Source organism: Medicago sativa, chromosome 4 (genome assembly GCF_051527215.1).
Source record: "Medicago sativa cultivar Bolivia chromosome 4, Bolivia_mono, whole genome shotgun sequence".
Classification (NCBI taxonomy): domain Eukaryota; kingdom Viridiplantae; phylum Streptophyta; class Magnoliopsida; order Fabales; family Fabaceae; genus Medicago; species Medicago sativa.
This window is the reverse complement of record NC_140752.1, coordinates 76821092-76835817: the sequence shown is the minus strand read 5'-3', so window position 1 is coordinate 76835817 and position 14726 is coordinate 76821092. Positions and strand designations below refer to the sequence as shown.

General features: G+C 35.1%; 1 pseudogene across 1 annotated transcript; it reads right to left on the bottom strand.

Moving 5' to 3' along the window:
* Positions 1-5085: 5085 nt before the first annotated feature.
* Positions 5086-6841, bottom strand: LOC146932065 (uncharacterized protein At4g06744 pseudogene; annotated as a pseudogene). Its single transcript, XR_015006915.1, has one exon. The product of XR_015006915.1 is annotated as an uncharacterized protein At4g06744 pseudogene (transcript).
* Between the last annotated feature and the right edge of the window lie 7885 nt (positions 6842-14726).

The following is a 14726-nucleotide window of genomic DNA, read 5'->3' as shown; positions in this document are numbered from 1 at the left end:
ATGATCCAAGCTGATTGGATGATGCTTCGCCAGGCAAAGCTGGGGTTGGTCCCAACTTGAGCATGGAGGATGTCACTATTAGGGAAATATTTTGCTTTATAACTTCTAGCCAGCAGGGAAGTAGGGTTGGTGTGCATTCTCCACACCTGTTTAGCTAGCATGGCTTGATTAAAATCTCTAATGGTCTTAAAACCCATGCCACCATCCTTCTTGGGTTTAAAAATTTTGGATTTTGCAGCCCAATGGATTTTCCTAGCATTGTCTGAACCTCCCCACCAGAAATTACACACAGCCCTCTCAATATCATTGCATAAGGCCATAGGTAGAAGAAAACAACTCATAACATACACATGAATGGTTTGAGCAACAGCTCTAATAAGCACACCTCTACCTTCAAATGATAGGTTCTTTTCTTTCCAACCTCTGAGTTTTTTCCAAACTCTATCCATGATAAATTTAAAATCTTGAGCCTTGGATCTGCCAAAATGAGTTGGCATGCCCAAATATTTATGAATGGAGGAGCTGATTTGAATAGGGAGATGTTTTTGGAAATTAAGTCTAGTTTCATCTCCTATGTTTGGATTGAAGACCATTTCAGACTTATCTAAGTTAACTTTTTGCCTAGACAGGTTTTGATAGGTCTTTAGGATGTTAAAAATAATGGTAGCCTCCTCTGGTCTAGCTTTGCAGAATAACAGGATGTCATCATCATAGAGAAGGTGAGTAAGGCAAGGAGCATCAGTAGCTATGGAAATCCCATGAAGCTGTCCCAGGTCCCTACTTTTAGTGAGCAAACCAGATAAAACTTCTGCACATATGATGAAGAGATAAGGGGAGAGGGGATCCCCTTGTCTTATACCTCTGTTAGGATAGAAGATATCAGTTGGTTGACCATTAATTAAAATGGCAAAGGAAGTTGTTATGATGCAACCTATAATGACCTTGACCATCTTTATAGGAAAACCCATCGTAGTAAGAGTATTTTCAATGAAATCCCATTTTAAGCTATCATAAGCCTTAGCAATATCCAGCTTGATACCTACATATCCATTGTTCTTTTTTCTTGGTTTTTTTAAATAATGGAAGGCTTCAAAGGCCAGCAAAGAATTGTCAGTTATCAATCTTCCGGGTAAGAAGGCACTTTGGGATTCATGAATGATCTTAGGGAGAAGACTTTTAATTCTATTAGCCACAGTTTTTGTAATGATTTTTAGGATAACATTACAAAGACTGATAGGTCTGAACTCTGAAGGAGTAGAAGGGTTGGAAATTTTAGGTATAAGGCTGATATAAGTGTGATTGATATCAGCAGGGCTGCCTCCTTGATTTAGAATATTGAGAGTGTAATCCAGAATATCTTTACCTACAATATTCCAAAATTTGTGGTAGAATAAAGCAGATAGACCATCTGGTCCAGGAGCTGAGTTGCTCTTTAATTGTTTAATAGCTTGATGAACTTCCTGACTAGTATAATCTGCTTCTAAATTGTGATACATCTGAGGATCTATTCTATTGCTGACCACTTGAAAGACAGTAGGGTCCATGATAGGTGTAGAGCTAGTAAAGATGTTCTGAAAGTAATCCATAAAGGCCTTGTGAATGTGAAGGTTGTCTCTCCATATTCTCCCTTGGGAATCAGAAATCTGGTGAATAACATTTTGTCTCCTTCTTTGACTAGCTTTATAATGAAAATACTTAGTGTTCAAGTCCCCAAATTTGAGCCAATGCACTTTGGCCCTTTGAGACCACCATAACTCTTCTTTAGCTAAAAGCTCATCTAAACTCTTTTCTTCTTCTTTAATCTGTCTAATACCATCTTCAGTAGGAACCTTATTCTTTAGGCTGGATAGATTTTCTTGGGCTTCTCTAACTCTTCTGGGTATATCTCCAAACTTCCGGCAACCCCAATTATCCAGACTATGAAGAACCCCCTTTAACTTGTCAGGGCAGTCTCCTAAAGGCTGCCCCCCAGCTCTCTTCAACAATTTGAGAGCACTCCTTATCTTCAGTCCATACCTGCTCAAATCTTTTGAGTTTTTCTCTCCTGTATGTAGGTCTACTTTCTTCATAATCAAAAAATTCAAGGAGGATAGGAGCATGGTCAGAGGTGTATCTGAGCAAGTGCTTGTTAATATACCTAGGAAAAAGAGAGATCCAATTAGAGTTAGCACAGAAGCGATCAAGGCGTTCTTGAATGTGGCTTTGATCAGCTTGATTATTGGCCCATGTGAATTTATAGCCACTAAACCCCAAATCATTTAAGCCACATTGGCTAATAGTGGAATTAAACATGTTGGTAATATTAGTATCCATGCCATTTCCCCCAAGTTTTTCAGAGCTGTTTAAAATCATATTAAAATCTCCAAAGATCAACCACCTATCTTGAGTTCTAGTAGCATACAAATCATTAATGGTATCACAAGTCAGATGTTTAGTATTATGATAAGGGGAACCATAAAAACCAGTAGCATACCATTGATTATTTGAATTACAAGCAGTAATATACGCATCAATGATCATTTTATTTGAATTAAGCACTTGAATGTTTACATTATTATTCCAAATGAGGGCTATACCCCCAGATCTATTCCTAGTGCCTATAGTACAATTGACCATGAAAATATTAGAAAGAGGACCAAAAGACAAATTGGACTTAGCTCGTTTGTCAGACTCTGTGAGCTTGGTTTCCATCAAGAAAACCACATCAGGGCAGTGAGTTTTAAGGAGCTTCTTCAAAGCTCTAACTGCAGTGGGTTTGCCCAACCCCCTGCAGTTCCAAGATAGAAACTTCATGTTGCCTGGCTGGCCCCATTTGAGGGGCCTGCCATTGTAGTTTCCATTCTGAGAAAGGTCTCCGAGCTGGTACTGCTCTCCTGTCCAGTTGACAATTTCCTTTTGTTGTTGTTTTGGTCAATAGCCATCTTAGATTGGGTGCTTCCTGGGGCTTGCAAGACTGTTCTAATAGTAGTTCCTCCTTGCCTGTTGGCTTGAATGATAGAGTTTGAGCTATTGTTTCCTTTAGAGCTGATTTCAGATGTTTCCTTATGTTGTTTGTTCATGTCTAGCGTAGATCATGGATAAAAACATGTCCTGAAAGATAGATTCCAACATTGAGAATCTTATGCCTTTGTGAAAAGAGAAATCCTTTTTTTTCTTCTAGGATTTAATGATTATAGTGATCAAGAGAACATGAATCAATTAAATGAGAAACAAAAATTTGTTTTGACAACTTGATTTCATAATCAATCATCCAAGTCACTATTTTACTTTTTAATTGCTCCTTTAAAAATATTTTATCTCAGTGTATCGATGATAATTTTCTTTTTCTTATTGATTATATTTATAGTGACGTATATTTGATTTAGTTTTCTTCACTTCTCACACTACACCTTCCATTTCTAATTTGAATGTTGATGTTCTCATATCCATTGTTTCTTAGAAACATATGGAAATGGCCAAAAAAAACTCAGCGGCAGTTAATTACCGCCGATTTTCTGTTTTGAAGCCAACGGTAGTTAACTATCGTTGAGGGTTTTTTTTGGTCATTTCCATGTGTTTCTAAAAAAACAATGGATGTGAGAACAACATTTTTCTTCTAATTTTCCGAATAGGCCCAAATCATTTTAACCGCATTAATTGCATTTGCTAGTCAATTATATACTACATTGGTTAATGATTAGCTCGATAGACAAGGACAATACATAATATATGAAAGATATATCCAGAGTTCAAACTTCGACCATCACCAAAAAAAAAAATTAGTTTCAATCTTTTGTTATCAATCTTTCACTGGCTGGAATATATGAACCTTGGAACAGCAATAGTAAAAATATGCTTCAAAGTCATCAATTTTGTCCATACCTTGATAGATACATCTTTTTCTATATTTTCCATGTTCCTACTTATACCAAGAACTTTGAAAATTAATGTGGTTGTAATTATTAGACCAATGTCGACGGAATTTAATTTTGCTAAATATGACAGGAGTAGAAGAAAGTATAGAAGTCAAATTATAAAATAGAAATTGGAACAACATCTCAAAGCATACAAATTCTATTGAAACATACACCTCCAATCACTATTATAAGTAAAAATTTATATTATTTATATTTTAGATTCATTCAATTAATGAATGATGTATATGATTTTTATATCGACACAAATCACACACCTTGAAAACTTGTAACAAGTAAAAGGGTTAAGGGAAAATTCAAAAGTTAGACTCCTGCAACACACTTAATTGTTTTTAGAGGTTTTTTTTTTAAATTTTTTTTTGCTGTAGTTAACTGTTGATTAGGTCAATTAAGTAATTTTGGGATGTTAAAGAGCAATTTTAGAAGTGAAAAAGCAAAATCCGAACAATTATTAGGCATCCCAATCATTAATTTTTTTTTTTTTTGGTTAAAAAAGACGTGCCAATTTCTCTATCCCATAATGATTGTAACATTTGCAACAAATATTGTGTTAGACTGTATGAAAGAGAATATTGTGAGGACTGAGGATTGTTATAACATTTTGACCAGCCAAAAGTAGAAAAAAGAAAAAAAAATTGTCTTCAAAATATAAACGGTTACTTTTGACCAGCTAATTATTACATCATTTTTTAATAAAATCTTACTTCTTTTGGCTGCTTAACCAATACCCCAGGGGCACTGGTTAACATTCTCCTAACATTTCCTACATACTTTGAGAAACATGAGAAATTACGGGGTTAAGATCCTCTCCATTTGTCAAAATAAATGGAGTTTGCAATTTAGAGAGAGATAGACACAAAAAATAGATGGTAGGTCCTACCATTAAGTGGGTCCCGCCATCATTATTTATTTTTTACTTTTTCCAAAACTTTGTGTGCCTATATCTCTCCAAATGATAGAAATGGGGAAGGACATAAATGGAGAGGATTTTGACTCGAAATTACCAATCATTTCATAATTATGAGACATGCCCCATTTTCTGCATACTTTTACATTAAAAACCCATCTCACATATTTTATTCATTGGTAAGATTGAGATACACATGAGAAATATGAGAGAAAAAAAAAACTTGAGAGGATTCATTCCCATAGACTCTCAACTACCATCAACTATTATAAACTTTAATTTCCTTTATTGATCACATAAAACACTACATGACTAACCACCGAAATCCATTTACATAAAAACTTGAGTGAATTTCATTCCTTGCTTTTTGTTGGCATTACTTTTTTAAAGCTATCACAAGCATGCAGCTTTGGTTAAGTGTTGATCTAAATTACAACACATACCTTGCCAACTTTCCTCCACAAAGCACTAATTTATACATAATAGATGTGCAACAAATAAATATGATCATTAGGGGTTGACATTAGTAAATGTGAGGGTCACAAATCTTTAAAACGTGTCGCATATTTGGAAGCTCTCTATGAAGTACACTCCTATTTTATATCACTACCAACTATACATACCAACTTTTATTCAATTGTTTAACCAAACTAGTATCAAGTTACTTAGTATTGAGCAATGATCAAGATTTTGTTATGCACAACACACCATAATTGGATTAAGCTAAAATGTTTAATCTAAAGTGAATTACAAAACAACTCTTTTTCTCTCAAGAGCAGAATATGATAACAAACGTCTCTTATTACCCCCTCTAGGTTTCGCCCATGTTGGAATTTGACATGGTATAACCGTAAACGACCCAGAACCTATACAAGTTCTTCGAACCGCAAAAAACTTCACACACTCCTCCATAGGTCTCTGATCAGGAAGATCAAAAATACAATTCTTCTTCACATCAAGCACACCGCTTTTTATAAGCTTCCTACACAACGGTCCAACTCTATTAAAATAATTATAAGACAACGTTAAATTCTCCAAATTCCCCAACGCACAAACCACTTCCGGAACCTGACCGTACAACATGTTCGTAGCAAAGTTTAACTGTTCCACCTTCTTCAAGCACCCTAAAGAATATGGTAATGGACCTGTTAAAAGGTTGTTACCGGCGTCGAAAAGTTGGAGGTTTTTAAGTAACCCTATTTCATACGGAAGACAACCTGATAATTGGTTGTTTAGTAATAAAACTTCGAGTAATGTTGATGATGCTTTTCCTATGCTACTAGGAATTGAACCGGTGAATTTGTTGTTAGCGAACGTTAGATAAGAAGCTGTTGTTTCGCCTATGTTGTTGGGAAGTGTTTGAAGAAAGTTGTTATTGTTTAGGAAAATTGCACTCAATGTTTGTATGAAGATTTGTTGAGGTACTGTTCCGGTGATGAGGTTGTACCTAAGGTCTAAAAAGGACAGTGTTGGCATGTTTAGGATTGAAGATGGAAATGTTCCAGAGAGATGGTTGTTACTAAGATCAAGTTCGTATAGATATTTGAGTGATGCTATTTTTGGTGAAATGGTACCTGAGAAATTGTTGGAGTTTGCATGGAAAAGAGCCAAGTCAGGGAGTTGATCAATGAAATCCTCAAGAGAAGGGGCGGAGAGTTGGAAGCCGTTGAAATCTATGGAGGCGACGGTGGTGGCCGAGAGATTATCCGGCGGGTTGTCGCAGTAGAAGCCTTTGTAGTTGCATATATTTGGACCAACCCATGTTAAGGTTATTCCTAATGGATCAGAGGTTATAGTATTTTTGAAGGCTTGAATGATTGGGAAAACTATAGCAAGTCTTTGGTCTAAAAAGTTTAAGAGGTCAGGGACTAATGGGGATAATATTGGAGGGAGTATTGGGGATAATATTGGACCAAGGATTTGGGAATTCACCAAGTTGAGACAAAGAAGGAAGGTGATTGAAAATGAAAGAGGTTGTTTTGATAAAACCATGGTTTCGAAGAGAATTGTGGACATGGATGGATCATAGATTTTGGTTAATGATTTATATAGTAGTATGGTATTTTAATAGTAGCGTAATGAAGTAATACACATAATTTTTTCCTTCTTTTTTTGGTAGTGGTGGACTATTAAGAATGATTTCAATAATATCGCACTCATAAGTCATAAGTATGAATAGAAAGTGCTACCCACCGTGACTTGTCTTGGAGATCTGGTAAGCTAGCATTATGCGCACACCACTGACTTTAAAGCTCAAATGTGAACACATAACATTTTGCGGAGAACTATGATTAAGGGGGAGCATGAGTACATGTACATTGTACATTGAGATATACTGACATGTACACATAAAGTCTGCTTCTGGATAATCAGGGTGGGTCGCTGTGATTCTGGCACATCTATCATGTGATATTAATTAAACATACACTAAACCATTTAACAAAAGCACGTACCGTTGTTTATCTACTTCAAACTTCAGCTATTCTTTCTCACAAATCAATCCCTCCATTATGGTATGTGGTAACCATTGCCAATTTACCACATACTTTAACCACTGCTTTTTGGGTAAGAACCCCTTTTTCTTTTATTAGAATATCAATTGATTAAAATCATTTATCTAACCATCATTCATAATCACTCTTCCCACCTTCTAGGAATTTCTATGAAGGGTTGAAGAGGAGACTCAATTGCATGGTCAATCTAAATACAAAATCAACACATTAGAGTTCATATACAATAATGCTTTAAATCAAGATCATCACACGAAGTTACATGCAAAAACATTAATATATTGCACATAAACTAAAAGGAAAATGCTACTTCTCAAGAAAAATAGCTTCAAGAATTTTTCAAGAAATAGTTGGCAAATTTTAATTGGATGATTTATTTGTCCACTTCCTATTTTTCAGCCACACCTCCTTGAATTGTGGCAAATAGTGCATTGTGATTGACTATTCTTTATTCTTGAAGAATTCTTGATGTTATTTTTCTAGAGATATAGCATTGCTCAAACTAAAATAAGCAACCATAATACACCACTATTTTATTCACAGATTTTTGCCCAAATGTATTTGATCTGTTTCCCATCTCATATTTCAGGTTAAATGTATTCTTTTTGTCTTATCCATGATCAGGTTTTCATTTGTGTGCAACATCATATTTAGGCTATGTTTGACAAGTTCAAATCGCTGGTTTACAGCGGATTGCTTATAGCATAAGCCCGCACTATTTGATAACGATCTTTCTCTCACAAGCTTATCGTATTTTGTTTAACAATCTTCTAAACATTTTTAGATGCTTGTTCAAGTAGTATCGGAGTTTATATTGCATCATGTTTTTCTCATTTTTACTCTTATTGTCTCAATTAGAAAGTTTAAAATATTTAGCAGCCATTTTATATTTATGAGTTAGTTCAGCTACTAATTTTACTTAACATTTAAATTTAATTTGTTAGCGTAATCCATTACATTTTACCAAACATATCCTTAAAGTGAGCAAGTGTTTATTAGTGAGCCCATGAGCCATTAATTTGGGCTCTTTTGCTTATCATAGTTTGTAGGGAGGTACCCCTCCATCATTTCTAAAAGAGTAGTGTTTAACTTCTCGAATATTTGTATCATGAGATGTTCACGATAGACGTGCCATTATTTTTTGCGATATATTCCTTCGCACTATAAGTGTTTTTCTAAAAAAAAACCAATTTTATATGGATGCACCGCATAGACAGACAAAAGCCATCAATTTTTCTACCTCTCGAACGGATTTGGATTGAATGCAGTCAAAACTGCATGCAGTCAGAAGAGATATTGTCGTCCGATCATGATCAACGACTTTTCTACGTCTAAGTACATGCAACCCTAATCCCTCTCAAACAATGCATCCAGAGAAAACACATTTTTTGTCAGTTTAGAAGCAACTCTCTAGTTTGTAAACTAACTCAACAATGTGCTTTTGTCCAAGCCCACATACCATTTATCTCAAGTGTACGTTTCTGAACGTATAGGCCGTAACAGTTTTTGTTGTAAAATATTTAGCACCTAATTTTTCAATTGTGCGCTTTTGGCCTCTCTAATATTAAATGTGCAATTTTCACCCCCTATTTTTATCCGTTTGTTGATTTCATACCCCTTAGTCAAGTGTTGACCAAGTGGAGCTGATATGAATTTTATTTTATTTTTACGAGAAATTGATTTCAAAATTAAAAAAAAACACAATAACCCCTTTCTTCAATATCAATAATCATTCAAAAAATTACCTTTATTCTCACGATGGATATAAATCGAGTAACCAACCTTTCTCTTCTCTCTCTTTATAACGTGAGCCTTCATGCTTGTTCTCTAACCATCTCTTCTCACTTCTCCATGTTGTGAATTCAAACAAAACTCACACTGATACTTTGATGTGGGGAGCAAAATCAGAAGCAGCCAAGCCAAAAGATAAATGAGAAGAAGAACAAGATGATATTTATTCACATAGTTCGGTCCGAATTTGACTTACGTGTGGAGGAGAGAGATCTCTCCAGTTCACTAACAAATAGTTTCTTACAAAGAGATACAAGGGTTACAAGAAATTAGCCTTCAACAATAAACCATAATTTCTACTCATTCCCAAATCTCTTACATAGACCAAGATACTCGACGATTTATTCCAAGGTGTTTACCAACCCTAATTTCTATCCCAAAAGAAACAAACCTTTATCCTTTGATTTCTTAAGGATCTCCCTCTTTTGGTAAACCCTAGTTTGCCTCACTTTCACTTCTTTCTTAAAAATAAAAGAAACAATATATATATATATATATATATATATAGAGAGAGAGAGAGAGAGAGAGAGAGAGAGACTCGGCCTCCATATTTTCTTTCCAGTTTTAAGTCATGTGAGACTTCGTAAATATGTATATTTTCAACCAACACTAGCGATCTCCACCTTCATTGGAAATGATACACCTACTTCTGTTGTCATACTCCACTTTACCTTTAAATCGATGGTGATACCATTTTAACCATCAACAACCTTGTTGCTTGACCTTGGATCCAACTAAACTTTCTAGTCCCACAAGATTCTACTTTTACCTCTTTAAGCCTCATAACATCTCCCTCTCTCTTGAAGATCCTTGGAGCCAACTACAGTATTCTTTTTAGGTAGTTTCATAAGTTTTCACCATAACCTCTTCAACCATAGAGTGATAAATTTTCATCCTACTCAAGATTCAGTTGCCTTTAACTACCCTTTGCTTTTGAGATAATCTCACGAGTTGCACCATACCTTATTCAACCCCGAAGTACGCATCTTTATCCACTTGAAGAATTCTTGCCCTTAACTATTGAATAACACATAATGACTCCATAGCTGAACCATTATGGTGCCACCGTTTGCCTCCACCTAGTTTCGCTAGTAGAAGGCTCCACCTCACGCTGTGTTTTCTCCACCTCAACTTTCAAATCTGTACATTCACTATGCCTTTCACCTTCTCATCTCCACCTCCCACACTGATCATGAGTATTGATACCTCTGCCACTCCATCCGACCTTGAGAATTCTTATCATCGCCTTAAACATTCTTTCCATCGCTCTCCAGGCTGATGGTGAGTGTTAAATGTCTCTTGAACCGACCTCTCCTTCTACATAAAAGTCAACTTGCAAGTGTTGTCATTTTCAATGTGAGATACTCCACCTTCTTCCTCCTTCCAACAAGACACACTGATGCAACTGCAAATTGCCCATAATTTCCATTGTCCTCTAACTCATGACAATCCCACTTGAAGTGACTGATTCTCTAATACTCAAGCCTTCACCACTATCACCAAACTTCAACTCCTTGTCCCCGGTGCCATTTGGACTTTCTACAAGGTGGCAATGCCTTCCTTACCATAAAGTTTAGTAAGAGTGGAGCTTTGTCTTCATCCTTAAATTTCACCTTAATATTCACCAAATCATGAATTTGTTGAACTTCATCAATTGTTTTGTGATGGTTTTTGACTCCACCGTCCTAGTGAGTACATTTTTTTTTGTTTTCTATTACCTATGAGCCAATGACTTTGTCCTATACAACGACTTCAACCTTGTCTTCTTCGCGACTTCTTTCAAAACTTTATCCCTAAGGCACAAGAAAATGGCACTCTCAACCTTGTCCACCATCTTGGTCTTGTCTGTTTGTGACATGGTAGCCGGCAACACAACCACATCCTTCAATGCCTCTGCATACCTTTGCTGAATTAATACAACATGCATCTTCACCTTCAACGACTCGAAATCGTTGTCTCTGGAATTTCATAATATCCCACTTGTTACACATGGTGATTGCCTAATGATTTGTTCTGATTGTCCCACAGTGGACACCAATTGTTATGAATTCGAACAAAACTCACATCAATACTTTAATGTATGGAGCAATATTAGAACCAACCAAAACCAAAAGGATCACAGAAAATAAAATAAGATAAAGAATAAGAAGAACATGACGAAATTTGTTCACCCAGTTCATCCCAAATTTGATTTATAAGTCTATACTAATTGGAAAAGCCAATGGTTCTTTCATGTTATCTTTTGGATTCTTAAGCACTAACTTGTTAATTGTACTGTTTTGACGCCATTAGAAACTTTTATGGTTGTAATCACCAAACAGGTAGACCAAATTGAATATTTTGTAAAGATTTAGAAATAGCGTAAGCATCCCGTTTGTTTTAGTAATATATATTGTAAAGTTAAATTGTCAAATAGTGATTGACTTCAAGTGGTTTATGAGTTTTTTTTTTTTAGGAAGTGGTTTATGAGTTTTGAGAAATTATTTGGGAGAACTCAAAATTCGGGGTGCAGATCCTCTCCATTTCTTTAGAAACTTGAGATCTCAAGTTTATTGCATATGACCTTGACATGTGGCACATTAAAAAAGAAATGGCTGAGATTTATTTTAAACCAAGAACATTTAAAAAAAACTTTGAAAATTAGAAAGAGAATAGGGAGAAAGAAAACAAGGTATATTCAAAGAGAGAAAATGCACCCTCACCATCTCTCTCAAATTTCTCTTTGCAGACCCTCCATCGTGCCGTCGTGAATCTCAACGTATAACCCTCGCCACCGCCGTCGTCACGTCTCCCACTTGCAATTTCTGTTACTCCGTTCTCCTTCACAAACCTACCATTTCCAGAAGCCAAATTCGTTTACTATTGTGACGACCCAAATTTCTAATGACAGATCTCCGATGACAGAACTTCTTGAAGCCAACACCATTTATTTTTTTATGTTGTATAAGCCAATTCTGACTTTTATTGTTGAGTTTCTCGTTCAATGCTTTCTTGTTTGTTTTATTAATATTCAATTTGAGACCGAGATGGTGTTCATGGTTGAACTTATATGAAGTTTTTTATGATACCACGACAAAGACATGTTCAATTGTTGTTATCAATTAGAGGCACTAATATTTTTTTTTGTTGCTATATATATGAGAATATCATGGTGGAGAGAGTTAATGAACCAAGTCCATAAACAATGATGAATTTAAATAGGGTTTTGTGGTGTGGTGGTGCTCGATAGTGAGAAGAAGGAGGTTTCTCACCACAATATTGGTTCAGACATAGAGAGAAGGAAGTGAAATAACGAAGGAAGGAAGTGAAAAACTTCCTTCCTATTCTCTTTCTAATTTTCAGAGTTTTATTTTTATTTTTAAATGATTTTGGTTTAAAATAAATCTCAGCCATTGCTTTTTAAATGTGCCACATGTCAAGGTCATATGCAACAAACTTGAGATCTCAAGTTTCTATGGAAATAGAGAGGATTTGCACCTCAAAATTCGATTATTAATGAAAACAATCATTGGTAACATTTTACTTACTTCTCAATTGAACTTCAAATTACTAGAACCTCTTCCCCTAGAGGAAATTTTCCAAAAATGTTTTGTCACGAGGGAATTCATCCCGAATTTATCAAGAAGGCAACATGATTGATAGATTTCCCATGTTTTTCGCAAATACAGTCATGAAAGTCAATTAATTTTCGCGAAGCAAAATTCAGCCAAGTATAACACTGCTCTTACTTTTCTTTTGCTCCAGCAAAATAAGTAATTAGGTGTTGGCTACAAAATCTTCTAATATCGAAATATATAATCAAGTAGGAGAAGCACTCTGTTTCTTTCCCCGGTGTGCCTCACCAGGAACATAACTAAAACTCTCTCTTATGATATCGATAAATCTAAGAGTAATTATAAGAAAGTTACAGACATTTTGTCTAAATTGAATGATAAAAGTAACTTTTTTAATACCCATAAATTTTGTAACGGGTCTTATAACATGAAATTAGGGTAAAAGTAACTTTTTTAATACTCATGATAGAACAGCTAGCCTTAGTTTTTTTTAGTGAGAGAAACTCCAACTTCTCTCTAAGTTTTCCTTCTCTTTCACTCATCGAGGAGGGGTGGTTTTAGGTCATTTTTTGACCTAAAATCACCCCTCTACATCTTTTTTCTCCTTTCTTTCGATCTAAATAAGTGATTTTCTTTTGTGTTTTTTTTTCGTGATTTCGTCGTCTGAGTGCGACCTTGTGTTGTTCGTTGTCTTGTGCGGCGTTGTTTGATTTGGCATCTTGTTGCGGTGTTCGTTGGTTCATATTGAAAGATCAGCTTCAGTCAATCACATATTCAATCAATGATTTGGACGTCAACGCTGCAGATCCAGAAGCAAGAGTATTCTGGTGATTTAGATTTTATCATATTATTTGTAGGCATTTTGCCGTTATATGCTATTAACTTGGGTGCTGTGAGTTTGTTCGCAGATTCATCCTTTACGTTTTTAGCGATCTTGATTCTGATGTATTCTATCGATTTGAATGAATGAATATCGTTTTGTTTTTGTCAAAAAAAAAACTTTTTAATACTCATAAATTGTGTAAAGGGTCTTGTAACATGAGATTAGGGGCGGGAACATGATATGTCATTCGACAGGGGCATACGATTTAGTCTATTTAAAGTTAGTTTAGTCCAGCTCGTTTAGTAAAAAAGTCAAGCTTAAGCTTTTTATAAAGTCTATTTAATTAAATAGGTCAGACTAATTAAATAGGCCAGACTAGTCCCATAAGTCCTAACTCAACTGGTAAAAATGCCGAAATTGTTAGGTCGGACGTCATGACCGGAGTTCGAACTGCGGTACCTTCACTTTGTGTGTATGAGTTTATGATTGTTTTGTCATATCGTCTATCTACCAAAAAAAATAGGTCAGACTAAGACTTCTAAAAAAGTAAATTAAGTCTGTCAGACCGGCCTATTAAATTTTTTATATATAATATATCTTCCATTATTGATATTGTTGAAGTTTTTTTCACAAACTCAAACCTTCATATGATTTGATTATTTAGTAGCAGATATATTGGTGTGATTAGACCTCCGTAAGAATTTGTTATTTGGTAGCAGATTTATTCATGTGTTTTAGATCATTGTACGTTTTGACTTAGTTAGTAGGTGTTGTTAGACATTAGTGTAAAAATAGGCTTTCGAACTTTATCACCATACCTTAAAAGTAAGTCTAAGACTAATAATACTCTCTCCGGTCCTATTTATAAGAAAAAGTTGACTTTTTAGATTCATTGTGTAATTAATGTATCTTGTCTAGAATATAGACTAAATACATCATTTATACAATGAATCAAAAAAGACAAATGTTTCTTGTAAATAGGACCGGAGGGAGTAGTACATACTCAAATCTATAATTTTTGAAATAGACCAGACTTAAGCTTTATAAAATTCAATCTGACCTATCCATTTCCTACATTACATGAGATAAAAGGATTATTAATTTCAAGAACACTGGCAATGACTAGTTCAACTAGCTGGGGCAAAATGCGAGTGTTATAAATTCCAAGGTACCGACTTTCCATCCCAATGATAAAAAATCATTAATTAATATAATAAAAAAAAGACA